Source organism: Terrapene carolina, unplaced genomic scaffold, assembly GCF_002925995.2.
Source record: "Terrapene carolina triunguis isolate 2854851 unplaced genomic scaffold, T_m_triunguis-2.0 Scaffold21, whole genome shotgun sequence".
Classification (NCBI taxonomy): Eukaryota; Metazoa; Chordata; order Testudines; family Emydidae; genus Terrapene; species Terrapene triunguis.
The window spans coordinates 7828462-7844172 of record NW_020664372.1 but is presented as its reverse complement, the minus strand read 5'-3'; the positions used below and the strand labels follow the sequence as shown (position 1 = coordinate 7844172).

General features: G+C 43.9%; 1 long non-coding RNA gene across 1 annotated transcript in view; it reads right to left on the bottom strand.

Moving 5' to 3' along the window:
• Nucleotides 1-14466, bottom strand: part of LOC112114909 — a 128460-nt gene extending 113994 nt beyond the window's left edge. Inside the window, exon 1 of the long non-coding RNA XR_003899767.1 lies at nt 14258-14466. This is a non-coding gene — a long non-coding RNA (uncharacterized LOC112114909). The remainder of the gene's footprint in view (nt 1-14257) is intronic.
• Between the last annotated feature and the right edge of the window lie 1245 nt (nt 14467-15711).

Below are 15711 nucleotides of genomic sequence, written 5' to 3'. Positions count from 1 at the left end.
GCTGGGGGGAGATCTTTGATGAGTGAGATTTTTCACCAATCTAGTGGTGTCCAGACAGTGCTGTTGTAACGCCAAAAGACCCCAGTTGTCGGCAGATGGGATTGAACTGGGGACCTCTGGAGCTTAGTGCATGAGCCTCTACTGCATAAGCTAAAAGCCAACCGGCTGTTAGCTAAGGCTGTAAAGCAAACTCATTTTATCTCTCTCTCTAAGTGGTCTCGGTGCCACTAGATGGGACAGAACACCCAGGGTCGTCCTTACCCATACGCAAAGTACACAGCTGCGTAGGGCACCAGGAAATTTGGGGCACCAAATTTCCTGGTGCCCTGCGCAGCTGCGTGCTGCTCCAGCCCCTGCTCCCCCCTTCCCCATGACCCCCGCCCCTGCTCCGCCCCAGCCCCCCCTCTTCCTGCCCCTGCTCCACCCCAGCCCCGCCCCCACTCTACCCTGCCCCTGCTCTGCCCTGCCTCTTCCCGCCCCCACCCCAAACCCCACCTCTTTCCACCCCAGCCCCGCCCCCACTCCCCTGAGGACAGAAGCAGGGCCGGGCGGGAAGTGCAGCAACCCGGCCCCAGCTGCGCCACCGGTGAGTGCTGCGGGGTGGTTCCCCCCTATTCCCCAAGCCAGCCCCGGCCCCCTCCCCCCACAGAGGCCTGGGGCCAGCCCCCCCACAGTCCCCACAGAGGCCTGGGGCCCCACACACACAGACCACAGGGGGGCTGCGTAGGGCCCCAGAATTGCTAGGGACGGCCCAGAGAACACCACACCAAGGAGGTGTGTGGGTTACACTGTCAAACTGCTAGGCAAAGGCAGCAGCAGCAGCCTTGCAAATACTGATGCATTTTCAAAACTATTCCCCAGTCACATGAGCTGAGTGAAAGAGACACCCAAAAGCATGTGACTCATTAGCGTGGGCAGGGTTCTAAAGTATTATCACTTTGACAGTAAAATGTTGCCATACATATAGGTCACGTACATTCTCAACCATTGTTGGATGGTATAACATTACATTGCTATAGGTAATTTGTGACTATAGCAAGCAGAAATAGGATATGGGAAATGTGGCCATAATATATTACATTTCCAGCTAATACGTGGGCATTATTTGGACTCTTCATTGGCAGATCCAAATTATGTATTGCATAATGCTGTTTTATTTGAATATATATCATTTCTCATATAGATTTTGGGCCAAATTCTGTCAGTATAGCTCCTGTGAATTCAGAATAAATCAGTATAGCTCCTGTGAATTCCACAGCAATTTATATCAACTGGGAACCTGCCCCTTTACATAACAGTTCCAATAACAACAACATCTAAAGGGGAAGAATGGGTTAGTGGTGTTACTTGGCAGCAGTGAAAAAAAGAAGATGTGTAAAGCAAAAACTCACGAATGCTAAAGTGGCAAAAAGAATACAGAACTCTAGATAGAGAGGTAAAAAAGGAGTACCTGAAAAGGTAAAAGGGCATTTATTGATAGAAAATGTCAAGAGGTGGAAGATGTTAGCCAAAGAGATAACCTTATGATCTTGTATAAGACAATCAAACAGCTAGCAAGAAACTTTAGCAATACTGGAGGTCCTATTAAAGATGCAAATGGAAAAACTCTTAGTACAGAAGAAGAACAAAGGAAAAGATGAGCAGAACATTTTCATGATATTTTAAATAGAACAAGACCAACCGAATAACTAAATATGTGATGCAGACCTATCACTAGAGCTTGATATTGATTTAGGGTTTATTGCAATGGAAGAAGTTAGACAAGTCATCAGTAAACTCAAAAATGGGAAAGTAGCTGGAAAGGACATTACTGGAGTGATGCATAAAGCAAGTGACAAAACACCTCTCCAGATTTTCCTTGTCTTTTTGGGTAGAATATGGAATGAAGAAAAGAATTCAATCCAGTGGAAGAGAGGCCTTATAGTAATATTGCCAAAGTTGCCTTATCAACTCCAATAACTGGAGAGGAATCACATTATTGTCAGTGCCTGGGAAAATCATGTAAATCGTCATCCTGGAACATATCAAGAAACAAATAGACCTTCAACTTAGAGAGAAATAAGCAGGTTTGCAATGAGATTGTGTGCAGACCATGTCATGGTTCTCAGACATATCACAGAACAAAGTGTGAAGTGGCAAGCACTAAATTTTATAGAGTTCCAGAAAGCTTTTGACAGCATACACAGAGACAATTTTTGGAAAATTATGGCACACTATGGAATACCAGCAAAAATAATTAGAATAATCAAGGATCTATATGGTAATTCTGAATGTGCACTCAGAGATGGTGATGTCATTGCAAACCATTGGCTGATGTTAACTGGAATAAGGCAACAGTGTATTATATCCCCTCTGTTATTTGCACTGGTCATTGACTACATCATGAGGAAAGTAACCACAGAAGGCAAAAAAGGGATTTCATGGAGAAAAGCACAACTGGGTGACTCTGTTTTTGCTGATATTTTCCTGCTTAGTTCAACATATTGCTTAATGAAAGAAAAGACCCAGCTTTTGGTAGATACAGCAAAACAAGTTGGTTTGTTCACCCACAAGGGTAAAGCAAAATATATGGCTACCAACATCCCCAAAGTACCTATTAGAGTGGATGAAGGAAGAAGTGAGTCATTTTACCTATCTATGGAATGAGATGTGCAATGATGGTGACACCACGCTAGATGTCAAGCAATGACGATTAAAAGCAGCAAACAACTTTCATAAACTTGAAAAGATTTGGAAAAGTAGCATGGGGGGCACCTAAGTTCCCTCTAAGCTGCACGGCCATGTGGCTGCACAGCAGCCTAATAAGCACCGTGCAGGCACTCAGGGCTGCGGCGAGGAAAGATGCCTCTCCTGCAACCCTGGAGCTGCCACGGTGGGGAGTGGCACCTCTCCCAGCCAGCCCCAGCCCAGCCCTAGACCTGCCACAGCCGGGGGAGACGCGCCCTACCCTGGCCCCAACCCAGCCCCGGCCCAGACCTGCCGTGGCCAGGGAAGAGGCGTCTCTCCCCCGGCCCCAACCCAGCCCAGCCCCAGACCTGCCGCGGCTGGGGGGAGAGGCACCCCTCCCCCAGCCCCAACCCAGCCCTGGAGCTGCCACAGCGGGGAGAGGCGCCTGTCCCGTGTCCCCAGCCCCGGAGCTGTTACAGTGGGGAGAGGCGCCTCTCCCCCCACAGCCCAGGTGCTGCTGCCGGGAGAGAGAGCTGGGGGGAGTCCTCTCTCCCTGCTGTAGCTCCGGGGCAGCCCGCACCTCAAATCCCACATCCCCGGCCCCACCCCAGAGTCCGCACCCCCAGCCGGAGCCCTCAACCCCCCCCCCCCCGCCCGCACCACAACCCTCTGTCCCAGTCCTGAGTCTCCTCCCACACTCAGAACCCCTCAGCCCCCACCCCGCCACATGAATTTTGTGATGTGCACCAATAGGGAGGTGATGTGTCCTCACACATCATCTCCCTATTGGTGCACATCGCATCACAAAATTCATTCCACACATGTGTGGGAAAAAATCGAGGAAACAATGGTGGCACTGACACAAAAATACTAATTTTTAACACTGGCAACATGTCTGTCGTCCTTTATGAAGCAGAGACTAGGAAATCTACAACAGAAATTGTTAAGATCAGCTCATTCCAAAGTAAATGTCTGTGGAAGATCGTCAGAGTCCACTGAAAAAAGTTTCTTGCAACATCAGAAATTCTAAGTAGAGCATACCAATCTAAAACATCATATATGGTCAGAAGACAACTATGGACATATCAGACACACTTTAAGGACGCCATATACATGATTTCCAAAGCAAATGATAATATGGACACCACCTGGAAAGAGAAAAAAAGAGTAACCTAGAGAAACAATCCACAGAACAGAGAAAGAAGGCAAATCCATCAACTTGACACTCAAGTCTGAACAGACCAGCACAAGACCAAAATAAATGGCGAAAACTGGTGGGTACCCAATGCACCTCTAGGTGTGGGAGGAAAAAGAAAGAATAAAGAATAATTACACCACTGAAGATGTGCTAGGAGCTTTACAGACTGTAAGAAGACAAGGTCCCCATCTCAAAGAATTTACAACATAAAGGCCTGATACCTCAAGAGCATCTCCTACAAGAGACTGAGCACCCTTAGTTCCTCTTAGATTCAAAGAGTTACTTTCAGGGGGATCACAGGAATACATTGCAAGTTCCGGCTTTCAAGCCTACAAACTATTCTCAGTTAAACAAATCCCTTATGCTTTTTAAATAAATTATTACAAATCCATTGTGTAATAGCCATCCAGAACTAGACACATGGTAGACAAAATCTCATTAACAGAGATATATAGGCACCAATGCCATAGGTATAGGGTGAACAATGACCATGTTTCAAAGATGGCACTGATACAGAAATCACATGCTGAGCCTGATACACCCACACAGAGCTGCAGAAACAAACACAGCACTGTCGTGGTGTAAAATTTGCTGCTTATATAGCACACAGAGATAAATCTGCTTTCCCCAGCTCTCTTTCCAGGACAACTGTCTCTTTTTGTACCTAACCAAATTATATTGTTCTTAATATTTTGTAAACAGATGACTAATGTGAAAAAATAGTAACAAAAATCCAGTGCTATGTGAATGGGGAGGTATTCAAAATCTGGGATTTTAATTAGCAACTTAATGCTAACCTGAGATCAACAAACTATTTTCTCCTCTTCGTAATGCTGCTTTTACTGAGCCCAGACCGCCAGAGAAGTTTGTTGTTCTGCACAACCTAATCTCTGCTTTTACCATCAACTTCTTTTTTTTTTTTTAATGGTTACATTTCCATCTTTGCTGAAATGCTTTAACCATAGCACATAGACATTGCAGGGGGTTTCAAAAGCACATTTGAACTCAGCCTTTTGTTTCCTGAGTATATCACCAATTCTGAAGAGCTAAATGTATTAGCAGACCTGAGTTGGGCACTACTCTGTGGTAACATTAAGAACTCTCAAATTGTAATAGATTTAGATTTTAGCAAGTTAGTATATAGTAAATGTCTCGTGCTGTGGCGGGGAATTAAAGCTCTGAGACTGAAATCAAGGTGGGTGGGCCCCTAATGGGGCTCTGTGCAGACGTAAATGTTTGCCCTTGTGGATCCAGTTGCAGGATCAGGGCCTAAGACTGTAAGGTCCTCTCAATGGGGAACTGTAATTTTTTAACTGTCTGAATAGCCCCCTACACTTCAGTGGCACTGTACATATATTAAAATATTAAGTAGAGTGTGCATATATAAAATATTAAGTACACTGTAGGCCTGTACACCTTCAGACATGCCTATGCCACATACATGATTTGGGTTCCTAAAAGAACAGTCCAGCCAAGCTCAATTAATCTGTGGGGACTCCAACATATGAAGACTTTTCCATAGTTCCACCTGAAAACTACTCGGATCGCTTCCCTCGCTGTGTGGAAGACAGGAGGCAAGTTGTGGTAGACATTGTGGCAAAGGCACAAGCTATTGAAGTGAGAAGATAAAAAGTCAAAGCCCAAAGTTGGCTAGGGTATAACATTGAAAAGAGGAGAAGTGTTTAACTGCTAAATCACCTAAACTGCTTTGCCAAACTTTGACATGCTTGATTTCCTGTGCTTAAATAATTTTTTGACTTAAAAAAAAAGTGAAGAAAAATAACCAGCTGTTCCTTGTATAGTCCAGGAAACAAGTTTGATTTATTGCTTTAAGGTTATTTTTGAAGGGGCTGCTTGTGGCAGCCAGAGTGCCGGAGAAGTCACTGAGGCCTGTCCACTTGAAGGGCTCAAACTGTTTCCTGAACAGCCCTTTTTCACTCGTCACCTCCGACAGCTATTATTGACAACGTGTGACTGGGGCCTTGGAGTATTTTAAAACAGCAGGAGTTCTGGCCAAACAATCAGCCTGTCAATTACCTTTTCCCCTGTTGTGAAAAGGGGGCCCAGGACAATGCAACTTCTCAGCAGGGGGTTGTGCTGCTCCAAGTACGTGACCCACTCTGCACAGTGCAGCATTCAAAACTAAATAAATGCTGGTGCCTGCCCTTTTCTCTGCTTGGATGAGAATTACTGGAAGGTGTAGGTGTCTGCATGGAAAGGTTTGTAAGTTCTGCTGAGGCAGAACTGACTGCAAATTATCATCTCTCTGTGTTCCCCTTTCTTATGTTAGGTGGAAAAAAAACATCCTTCCTCCCCCTGCCCAAGTAGCCCTGACCACAGGGGAACGCCCAAGCTGCTCTACCTATATTGTGTCTTTAAAAACTTCCTGTGTGCCTTGATCACTTGCTGAGAGGACTGTCCATCATACAGCCGCTTTGTCTGGCAGTCACTTCCATTTGAATTTGACTGACTGAGGAAGCCTGCGTTATTTGTAATGAACAACAAGGCTTTTCATTCATAATTTCAGTAGGGGGACAGGGTGCTAATGACTGAGCTTGAATAACTAGGGAATGTCGTATTCAAGGCAGGAAGAAGCCCAACTGGCTGCCAAATGAGAGGAAGGGGGAGATGTAGGTGAAAGTGCTGGTTTGAGAAGGCAAACAATAAAATTAGGATCACATATGTATACAAATCAGGTTCTTAAAAGGTAAGACAAGCAAAAACATAGAAGCAGGAAAGACAGCTGGGGAAAGTCAAACTTTTTGTATTCCATCTAGTGTCAAATGACAAGCCAGATTAAGAACATAAGAACGGCCATCCTGGGTCAGACAAAAGGTCCATCTAGCCCAGTATCTTGTCTTCCAAAAGTGGCCAATGCCAGGTAACCCAAAGGGAATGAATGGAACAGATAATCATCAAGTGATCCATTCCCTGTCACCCATTCCCAGCTTCTGGTAAACAGAGGCTAGGGACACCATCCCCGCCCATCCTGGCTAATAGCCATTGATGGACCTATCCTCCATGAATTTATCTAGTTCTTTTTTGAACCCTGTTATAGTCTTGACCTTCACAACATCCTCTAGCGAGGAGTTCCACAGGTTGACTGTGCGCTGTGTGAAAAAAAAAAATCTTTCTTTTGTTTGTTTTCTATTAATTGTTCCTGCTGTCTATTAATTTCATTCGGTCACCTCTAGTTTGTGTGTTAGGAGAAGGAGTAAATAACATTTCCTTATTTACTTTCTCCACACCAGTCATGATTTTATAGACCCCACTCATATCCCCCCTTACTCATCTCTTTTCCAAGCTGAAAAGCCTCAGTCTTATTAATCTCCCCTCATAAGGCAGCCGTTTTATACCCCTAATCATTTTTGTTGCCCTTTTCTGAACCTCTTCCAATTCCAATATATCTTTTTTGAGATAGAGCGACCACATTTGCACACAGTATTCAATGGACTTATATAGAGGCAATATGATATTTTCTGTCTTATTATCTATCTCTTTCCCAACATTCTGTTTGCTTTTTTGACTGCCGCTGCACATTGAGTGGATGTTTTCAGAGAGCTATCCACAATGACTCCAAGATCTCTTTCTTGAGTGGTAACAGCTAATTTAGACCCCATCATTTTATATGTGCAGTTGGGATTATGTTTTCCAATGTGCATTACTTTGCATTTATCAACATTGAATTTCATCTGCCATTTTGTTGCCCAGTCACCCAGTTTTGTGAGATCCTTTTGTAGCTCTTCGGAGTCTGCCTGATTCATAAAGTGTCTGCAAAGGAAGTGATCTTTTCTTTTATTCTTTTTATTTTATTATTTTAGTGAACTAGCAATGGAATAAAAAATTTTCACTTTTATGTTACATTTTACTGTTTTATACAATCTGTTTCTGAAGTTAGTCTGATGATTAGTCTGATGAATGATGATTCAGTCTTTTCTGCTTAAGATTCAGCCTTTACAAAAGATCAGAACATAGAGGAACTAAAATCAGTGCTCTCTATTCTTTGCAGTCTATGGCCCACAACATATAATTGTTACACAGTTTTACACATTGGTTTTTCAGATACATATACGTTCTCTAACTAGATAAAGCAGGGATCGGCAACCTTTGGCATGTGGCTCACCAGGGTAAGCACCCTTGCGGGCCGGGCCAGTTTGTTTACCTGCCGCGTCCGCAGGTTCGGCCAGTCGCGGCTCCCACTGGCCAGGGTTCGCCGTCCCACGCCAATGGCGGCTGCGGGAAGCGGCGCAGGCTGAGGGATGTGCTGGCCGCCGCTTCCCGCAGCCCCCATTGGCCTGGGATGCCGAACTGCGGCCAATGGGAGCCGCGATCGGCTGAACCTGCAGACGCAGCAAGTAAACAAACCGGCCCGGCCCGCCAGGGTGCTTACCCTGGCGAGCCGCGTGCCAAAGGTTGCCGATCCCTGAGATAAAGAGTTTGATCTCAAGTCCATTGACGTTAACAACACCCTTTCTGTTGACTTCACTGGGCTATGGATCAGGCCCTAACTGAAATTGAGTTAGGTGCTCAAAAACCTATTATAGAACCATACTTTTATTTCTCAATGAAAAATAATTTTCTTTCTGAAAATATAACAGCTTATATCTTTGCCATATTCTAACTGCCACATGTAATTCAAATAAGAATACATTAAAAGCACTTGCATTAGTTTTACTTATACTATCTGAAAATGACGGGACATTACAAACTTAAAAATAAAATCACACTCCTATCTGAAAACATTTACCTCCCAAGAAATAGGATAAGAGTATTTTCTTCCTGTTTTAGAGTTTACTTCATGAACTTGACAGCATTTTGTTTACTATCAGATTCATTGTTCCCCTTGTATTTATTTACTTAGGCCACAATCCTGTAAGCTGATCTGTACAGTTGGACTCCTGCACCTCCATAGAGCCCCATTTACTTCACTGGGGCTAGACAAGGCTTTAGAGAGGGGTGCACTTACCCAGAACAGGTTCTGGAATCAGGATCTCAGTCAATATCCACCATCTGTCTCTATGAGACTTTCAAAAGCAACAAAGCGGATTAAAAAATGGGAAAATGTGATTCTTAAACTGCAAATAATGGCAGAAAGAACCAAAGCTAGATGCAATACCTGAAATAGCTTTTAAACATTTCAAGTTTACAGTGGCCCTTTAAACTGCTGGTAGGAGTGGATCTTTCTACACAGATAACCTTGTTTAGATCATCAAGTGTCTTGCCTGCTTCTCTCTTTAAGTAAGGTAAGTATAATTAGTTGGCTGTTCCTATCTCTTTTAAAGTGGTTTTTAGTCTATTAGGCCCTGATCTTGCAATCACATCTGTGCAGCCAGACCATTCAGCCCACATAGAGTCCCACTGATTTCAGTGGGGCTACCTATATGAGCACAAAAGTCAATCTGTGTGGATCTGACTGTAGGATAAGGGTCTTTGTCAATTATTATTAGTATTATTACAATTACCTTAATAGAAGCAACACATTTATGACAAAAATTAAAGACAGTGTTGGGAGAGGAAGCATTCTTGATGTTTCTTATGACTTAGAATTCATTCCTCATTAACAAGGGTCCCCATCCGCATGCTGTCTATGCCAACTCTGCTTCTAGGATTTTTTACAAGCCACTTAGACAAAGGGTAAAAAGATTTCACATATGAGAACATAGCTTCCAGGCCCTGATAGAAAGATGAGAATATTTAACAATTGCTTAATATGCTTCTCTTGGTTTGGAGGAAAACTACAAGTGGAACCATGTTTTAAACTAGCCCAGACAGCACCTTACTAATTTGCATGCCACATGTCTCAAACTGCCAAAATTCCAATGACCTTCCTTCACAGTCCAGCCTCTTGGGCCATCTCTTTTTCCCTAAAATAGCCCACAATTTCTACCACCTTTCTCCACTGTCTCCCGCTAGTGACCTCAGTAGGCTCAGCCTAAGAGTAAACCAGAAGCATTTGCATGCGGAAAAAAAATGTTTGGGCAAATATTTGTCAAAACTAGTCTTTACTCACAAATGTGTTAACTAATTCAAAGTCACTCGCAATCAATTGATTCAAGGTAAAACTCTAGTGTAGCTGAGCCTCGTCAGGTCATCTAACCCTAGGGTGACCAGACAGCAAATCTGAAAAATCGGAACAGGGGGTGGCAGGTAATAGGAGTCTATATAAGAAAAAGACCCCAAAATCGGGACTGTCCCTATAAAATCGGGACATCTGGTCACCCTATCTAACCCTGCTCAAAGCAGATCAGGACAACACAGCAGTTAAAATGCTTGTCTACACCCTCACTCACACTCCAACTACCAGCAGCAGCATTTGAAAATTTAAGGGAAAAAAGGCTAAGGCAGAGCTTCCCAAGTTGTGGGTACGAAAGCTTGATGTTCCATCCATTCACTTCACAGCAATTTCCCACTTTTGAGGAATATGCTGTTAGACTCTATAAGAAAAGAAAACTGAGTCATGAAATTTATTATTTAAGAAAAAGAAGGAAAGTATATAACAATTCTAGTAACTCTAATGATCTTATTAATATAAATATAATCAAATAATTCTAGTGCTCCTGTTTTATTAGAACAGTTCCTATGCACATAATTGTGGTGAATCCACACACACACACACACACACACACACACACACACACCCTTTTCTTTAGGACAATTTTAGGATCTGGAGAAAAAAAATGTTGTATAGATATATATTTGATATTCAACTAGAAAATGTTCTTTTTGTTACATGTCCCTAGATATATTGGGCCAGATCCTCAAGTGGTGTACAGTGGTTTAGGATCAAGCCTGTTATCTCACCAAAGAAGACAGACACTGTTGGACAGCTCTTAGTGACAATGGCCTGATCCGGAAGGGTACTGAGCACCACTAAAACAATTAGGTCGAGTTGCAGGTAGCCATTCTGTTTCAGGACTTTACTCACTGATTTCAGTGGGAGTCACAGGTCCTCCATGCCCCTTGGGACTAGGTACAAAGTCAAAATATTACCTTTTGACTCCCCCTCCCAGCTGGACTCCCAAAATTTCTTCCTCTCAACCTGTAATGAAAATCATACAACTGAGATGAAAGGTATTTGAACCAGGGACATAAACATCCCAAGTGAAATCTAATAAGCTATTAGGCTGAGATTTTCAAAGCTGTCTAATAGGTGTAGGCAGATATCACCCACTCATTTCAATGAAAAATGTGGGTATAAATACCCTAGACTGCTCTGAAAATCTCAACTTAATATTTTATCAATGGGCAGAGGACTTCAGACTAGCCACTCATATAAGCCAATTTTACTATAAATAGCTCCCTAATGTACATTAACTTTTTTCAAAGGCTCAAACATGAAAGACAAAATCAATTAAAGGTTTAGGATTCTATGGAATTACTAGGCAGTAATAGCTATGTGTAGAGAGTACATGATGTCCAGAATCCATACCTTCACATTGCCACGTTAACTCAAGATATAAATGTAGAAAATGCTCAGAGGAGGCACCAAACAACCTGAACTGCCATTCCCTTGTGATGAACAATCACCTATATATTTTTGAAAAAGGGAAGTACATTGCATTTTTCTTCTCTGCAGCCTGAACAATGGAAATTAAATAAAAGCATGTAAGGTACATTTTCAATATTTAGATGCAGCAGAAATCCTACCAGGACCTGATTTTGCAGTCCTTACATGGGCAAATCTCTAACTGAGGTGATTGGAATTGCTAGTGTAACTAAACCCTGGTCACATATATACATGTACGGCGGTCCTCAGCTGGGAATGAACCCAAGAACAAGAGCACTGAAAACACAGGCTTCTGCTTGAGTTGAAGTCAAACTCTTGTTGAAAGTAGCAGACTGTGCAGTCATCAGTGCAAGCCACTAGGGGAGACATAATTGCATGGACTAACATTAGGCCACTTCATTTCACAAAGGCTGCAGGATTATTTCTTTTGCTGACTATCTGGAAAGTGCCAGCATGCCAGTGGTTAAAATTTACCAGTAAACTTTTATTGCCCTAATAGCCCCAGCAGTTTTGGAGCATTTGCATATTTTTTTCTTAATGGGACACCTTCCACTTTAAAATAGTTTGAACTCATTTCATAAAATGAATTCAAACATAGTTTCGGTACTACATCTGCCTGGGTCACACTGACAAATGTTGGAATTTTACAGTCACATTTTCCTCTTTGTCAATTGTTTTTCTCACCCCAGTCGCTCTGTGAAAGTCACGACAGGGGAAACTGAGCATGGCTTTGATCCTCCAAGGCACACTGTTCAGATGAACATACGCCTGTATAGTGCACCACCCAGGACATGCAGGATTGGGGCCTCACTAGCTAACACCTACTGAACTCACTTACTTGCACTAAGTAGTATCTTTGGCCTCAATTTTTAAAGATATTTAGTGATTTTCAAAAGCACCTAGGCATCTACCTCCCATTGAGTTCAATAGAATTACTCACGTGGGTAAGTGCTCATCAACATAAAGGTTGGATAATCTAGCTTGCGGTTCCTGAGCCTGTAAAGATTTACACATAAGCCCATTCACATGAATACAGCTAATGTACATGTACATAAATATTTGTAGGACTGATTCCTTAGGGCTTGTCTACACTGGCAATTTACATTGCTGCAATTTTCTCGCTCAGGGGGTGTGAAAAAACACTCCCCTGAGTGCAGCAAGTTTCAGCGCTGTAAAGCGCCAGTGTAGACAGTGCACCAGCACTGGAAGCCGTGCTCCCAGTGCTGGGAGCTACAGCCCTCAGGGAGATGGGTTTTTTAGAGCGCTCTGCCGCAACCACACAAGCCACATTAAAGCGCTGCTGTGGCAGCAGCGCTTTAGCATTGCCAGTGTAGACGAGCCCTAAATTTGTAAATTCATAAGGATTAAGGCCATGTCTACATTAGAAAATTAGGTCAGCATAACTACATCACTCAGGGATGTGAAAAATCCACATCCTTAAGCAGCAAAGTTCTATCAATATAAGTCGCTGTTGAGACAGCACTAGGTCGAGGGAAGAATTTTCCAGTCAACCCCGCTACTGCCTCTCGGGGAGGAGTATTACCTATGCTGATAAGAGAAACCCTCCTTGTAGGTGCACGGTAGTGTCTACAGTGAAGCACTACAGCTGCACAGCTGTAGCATTTTAAGTATAAACAAACTCTAACATGCAGTCTTTTTAGCTTTTCGGTAAGGCCTTGATCCTGAAAACACACATATGCTTAGCTTTGGGAATATGAATAACCAGACTGATTTCCTATATTTCATTGGGACTATTCACATGTCAAATACATGTACATTTGAAGGAGTGGAGTCTAACATGTCTACCATACTGCTGGCTGCTATAAAAATAATAATATTGTGAACACTATTACACTACACAGCTTGTCGATTTTAAAAAGTGACCTAAAAAATCTTCTCCATCTCTAATATCTATGTTTTTAAACTGCTCTAATTTGGGGAGAGGGAGATTGTTTTTGGCAAGAACTGATTTTTTGTACCTTGCCAAAAGAACTACAATTCATACAATATCAGGGTTGAAAGAGACCTCAGGAAGTCATCTAATCCAGTGGTCTCCAAACTTTTTTGATCGCGCACCCCTATCAGTAAAAAAATGTTGAGCACGCACCCTCTGCTGCGCCGGCTCTACCATTTTTGCCAAAGCAAAAAAAAAAAAAAAAAAAAGCTCTCCTCCTGCCATGCACCCCCACGAATCCTCTTGTGCACACCCCACTTTGGAGACCACTGATCTAGTCCAACCCACTGCTCAAAGCAGGACCAATCACCAGATTTTTGCCCCATCCCTAAATGACTCCCTCAAGGATTGAACTCAAAACCCTGCGTTTAGCAGCTGCTCAAACCACTGAGCTATCCCTCTCCCCAACCAACATAGTCTTTGCTGTTTGCCTCCTAATGGTTGATCTGAAGTAGATGTGGCCCTGAACTAAACAGCCAAATCTGAATTCCTTAACCTTCACAGCCAAAGCAGACTCCTCAAGCTCAATTATACCCGTTCCCAAGTGGGGAAATGCAGCTAAACTGATCCAAGTGTACACTCAGCGGGTCAGGCCCAGCTATAACTTGTAGGCAATTCAGGCAGGAGAACTGTCCAGCCTCACTGTAAATCACGGAAATACTGACTTTTCCAGGCCAGACGTCCTTCAAGCACATGATCTGAGACGCCTACGGTAAAGCCCCTTGCTGAAAAGCCCCGGGGAGCGTCGGGCAGGTGAGCTAGGTCCCGGGGACTCTCCTGTGGGCAGCCCCTGAACAATTTAGCCACTGTAGAGCACAAAGAAGAAAAGGTGAGAGGGAAAACTTGTTGCAGCAGAGGCAGGGCGGGCTAGGTGGGGCTTCGCGGGCAGCCACTGAGCGCCGCCGTGTGCGTGGAAAGGCGGGGCTCTTACCTGCGCAGCCTGGGATTGACTGGCAAGGTGCCTGCAGTGCAGCTTGGTCGCTAGCGGCGGCTCCCGGTTAGCGTTACACAACGACGGGCAAGCGCACGCGTTCCTCTGCCCCCCTCCCTGCGCTTCCCCGGACCGCCTCTCGCAACAGCTGCGCGCCGTGCCCGGCAAGACTGGGCAAGCGGGCAGCCCTCCCGGCTGCTTCGAACACCGCCGAGCGCTTCTTGTTGTGGGGAAAGTCCTGGCTGTTCCTACCCAGACAGCTCACACGGCAGCTCCTCTGGCCGACCGACTCTGTGCTCCCTCTAGTGGGGACCCGGCATGCAGCCGCCTCTCATTCATCAGGAGGGCTCAATGGAGCCCAGCTTTGCAAAGCTGCACCTCCCTGGCTTTTTGTTCTCGGGCAGGACGGTAATTCACAGATCCGTCCGCTTTACTTGCGTCACTGAAATTACACGAAAGCGGAGAATATGTTGAATGCAACTAATTCCCTCTAGCCCGCGATCTCAACACCACCACCCTGCGCAGATATCTCGGAAACAACAGCAGTCTAATTAAACAGGCAGTGCAATGGTCCTAGATAGTCTAGTGAGCTTTCAAAGGAGGATGTTAGATTAACCATAGACTTGCCTTACTAATAAATTAGCTGTGGTTAATTTTCTTGTGTGTGTGTATATATTATAGATAGATAGATCTCTACAGATAAAGAGAATAGGTGAAGGTGTAATACACCATCCACTTTATTTTCATGAGATAGATGATCATCTAATTCACAAAGCTGGTATATGTAAAAGAGGATGTGCAGGCAGACCAGATAGAGATCGTACAAGACTTTTTGCTATGTGAATGCTCATGTAAATAATACAATTTACCAGGGCTGCCCAGAGGATTCAGGGGGCCCGAGCCCGGCAAAGCAATTTCAGGGGCCCCTTCCATAAAAAAAAGTTGCAGCCCTGCAATTTACTGCGGACTTTTATTTCTTATAGATAAAACCATGCAAAATAGGTTCTGCATACACGTGTGAATATAGGGTTTTGTGTGTGTGTGCGCCTATGTATGTTTTGGCATAAAATACACAGTAAGGAACGTGGCAGTTTTTGGAACCAATTATTTCACCCAGTAAAATACAGGTGCCTGCCAATACAGAGAAGAGGGGATTGTGCCATTACTATAACATACAATGCCCATAAACCAAACGTTGGGTTGTTTTCAGACACCGTCCCATATGTTAACTGAACTTAAATAAAAACACTATCCGTATCCAGTGACAGGTACTGATGCTCTCGAAGTTGTATAGCGCTATAGCGCCTCCGACTCATTGTATACCCTCTACCTTAAACAAATGAAGTTCTGACTGTCACATGAATGACAGTGTATCCACAGTCCTAGCAACGAGGCCGGAGCTTTCCTTCCCTCTTTCTTTTTGTTGTTGGTTTTTAGTACAGTACACCGCACTG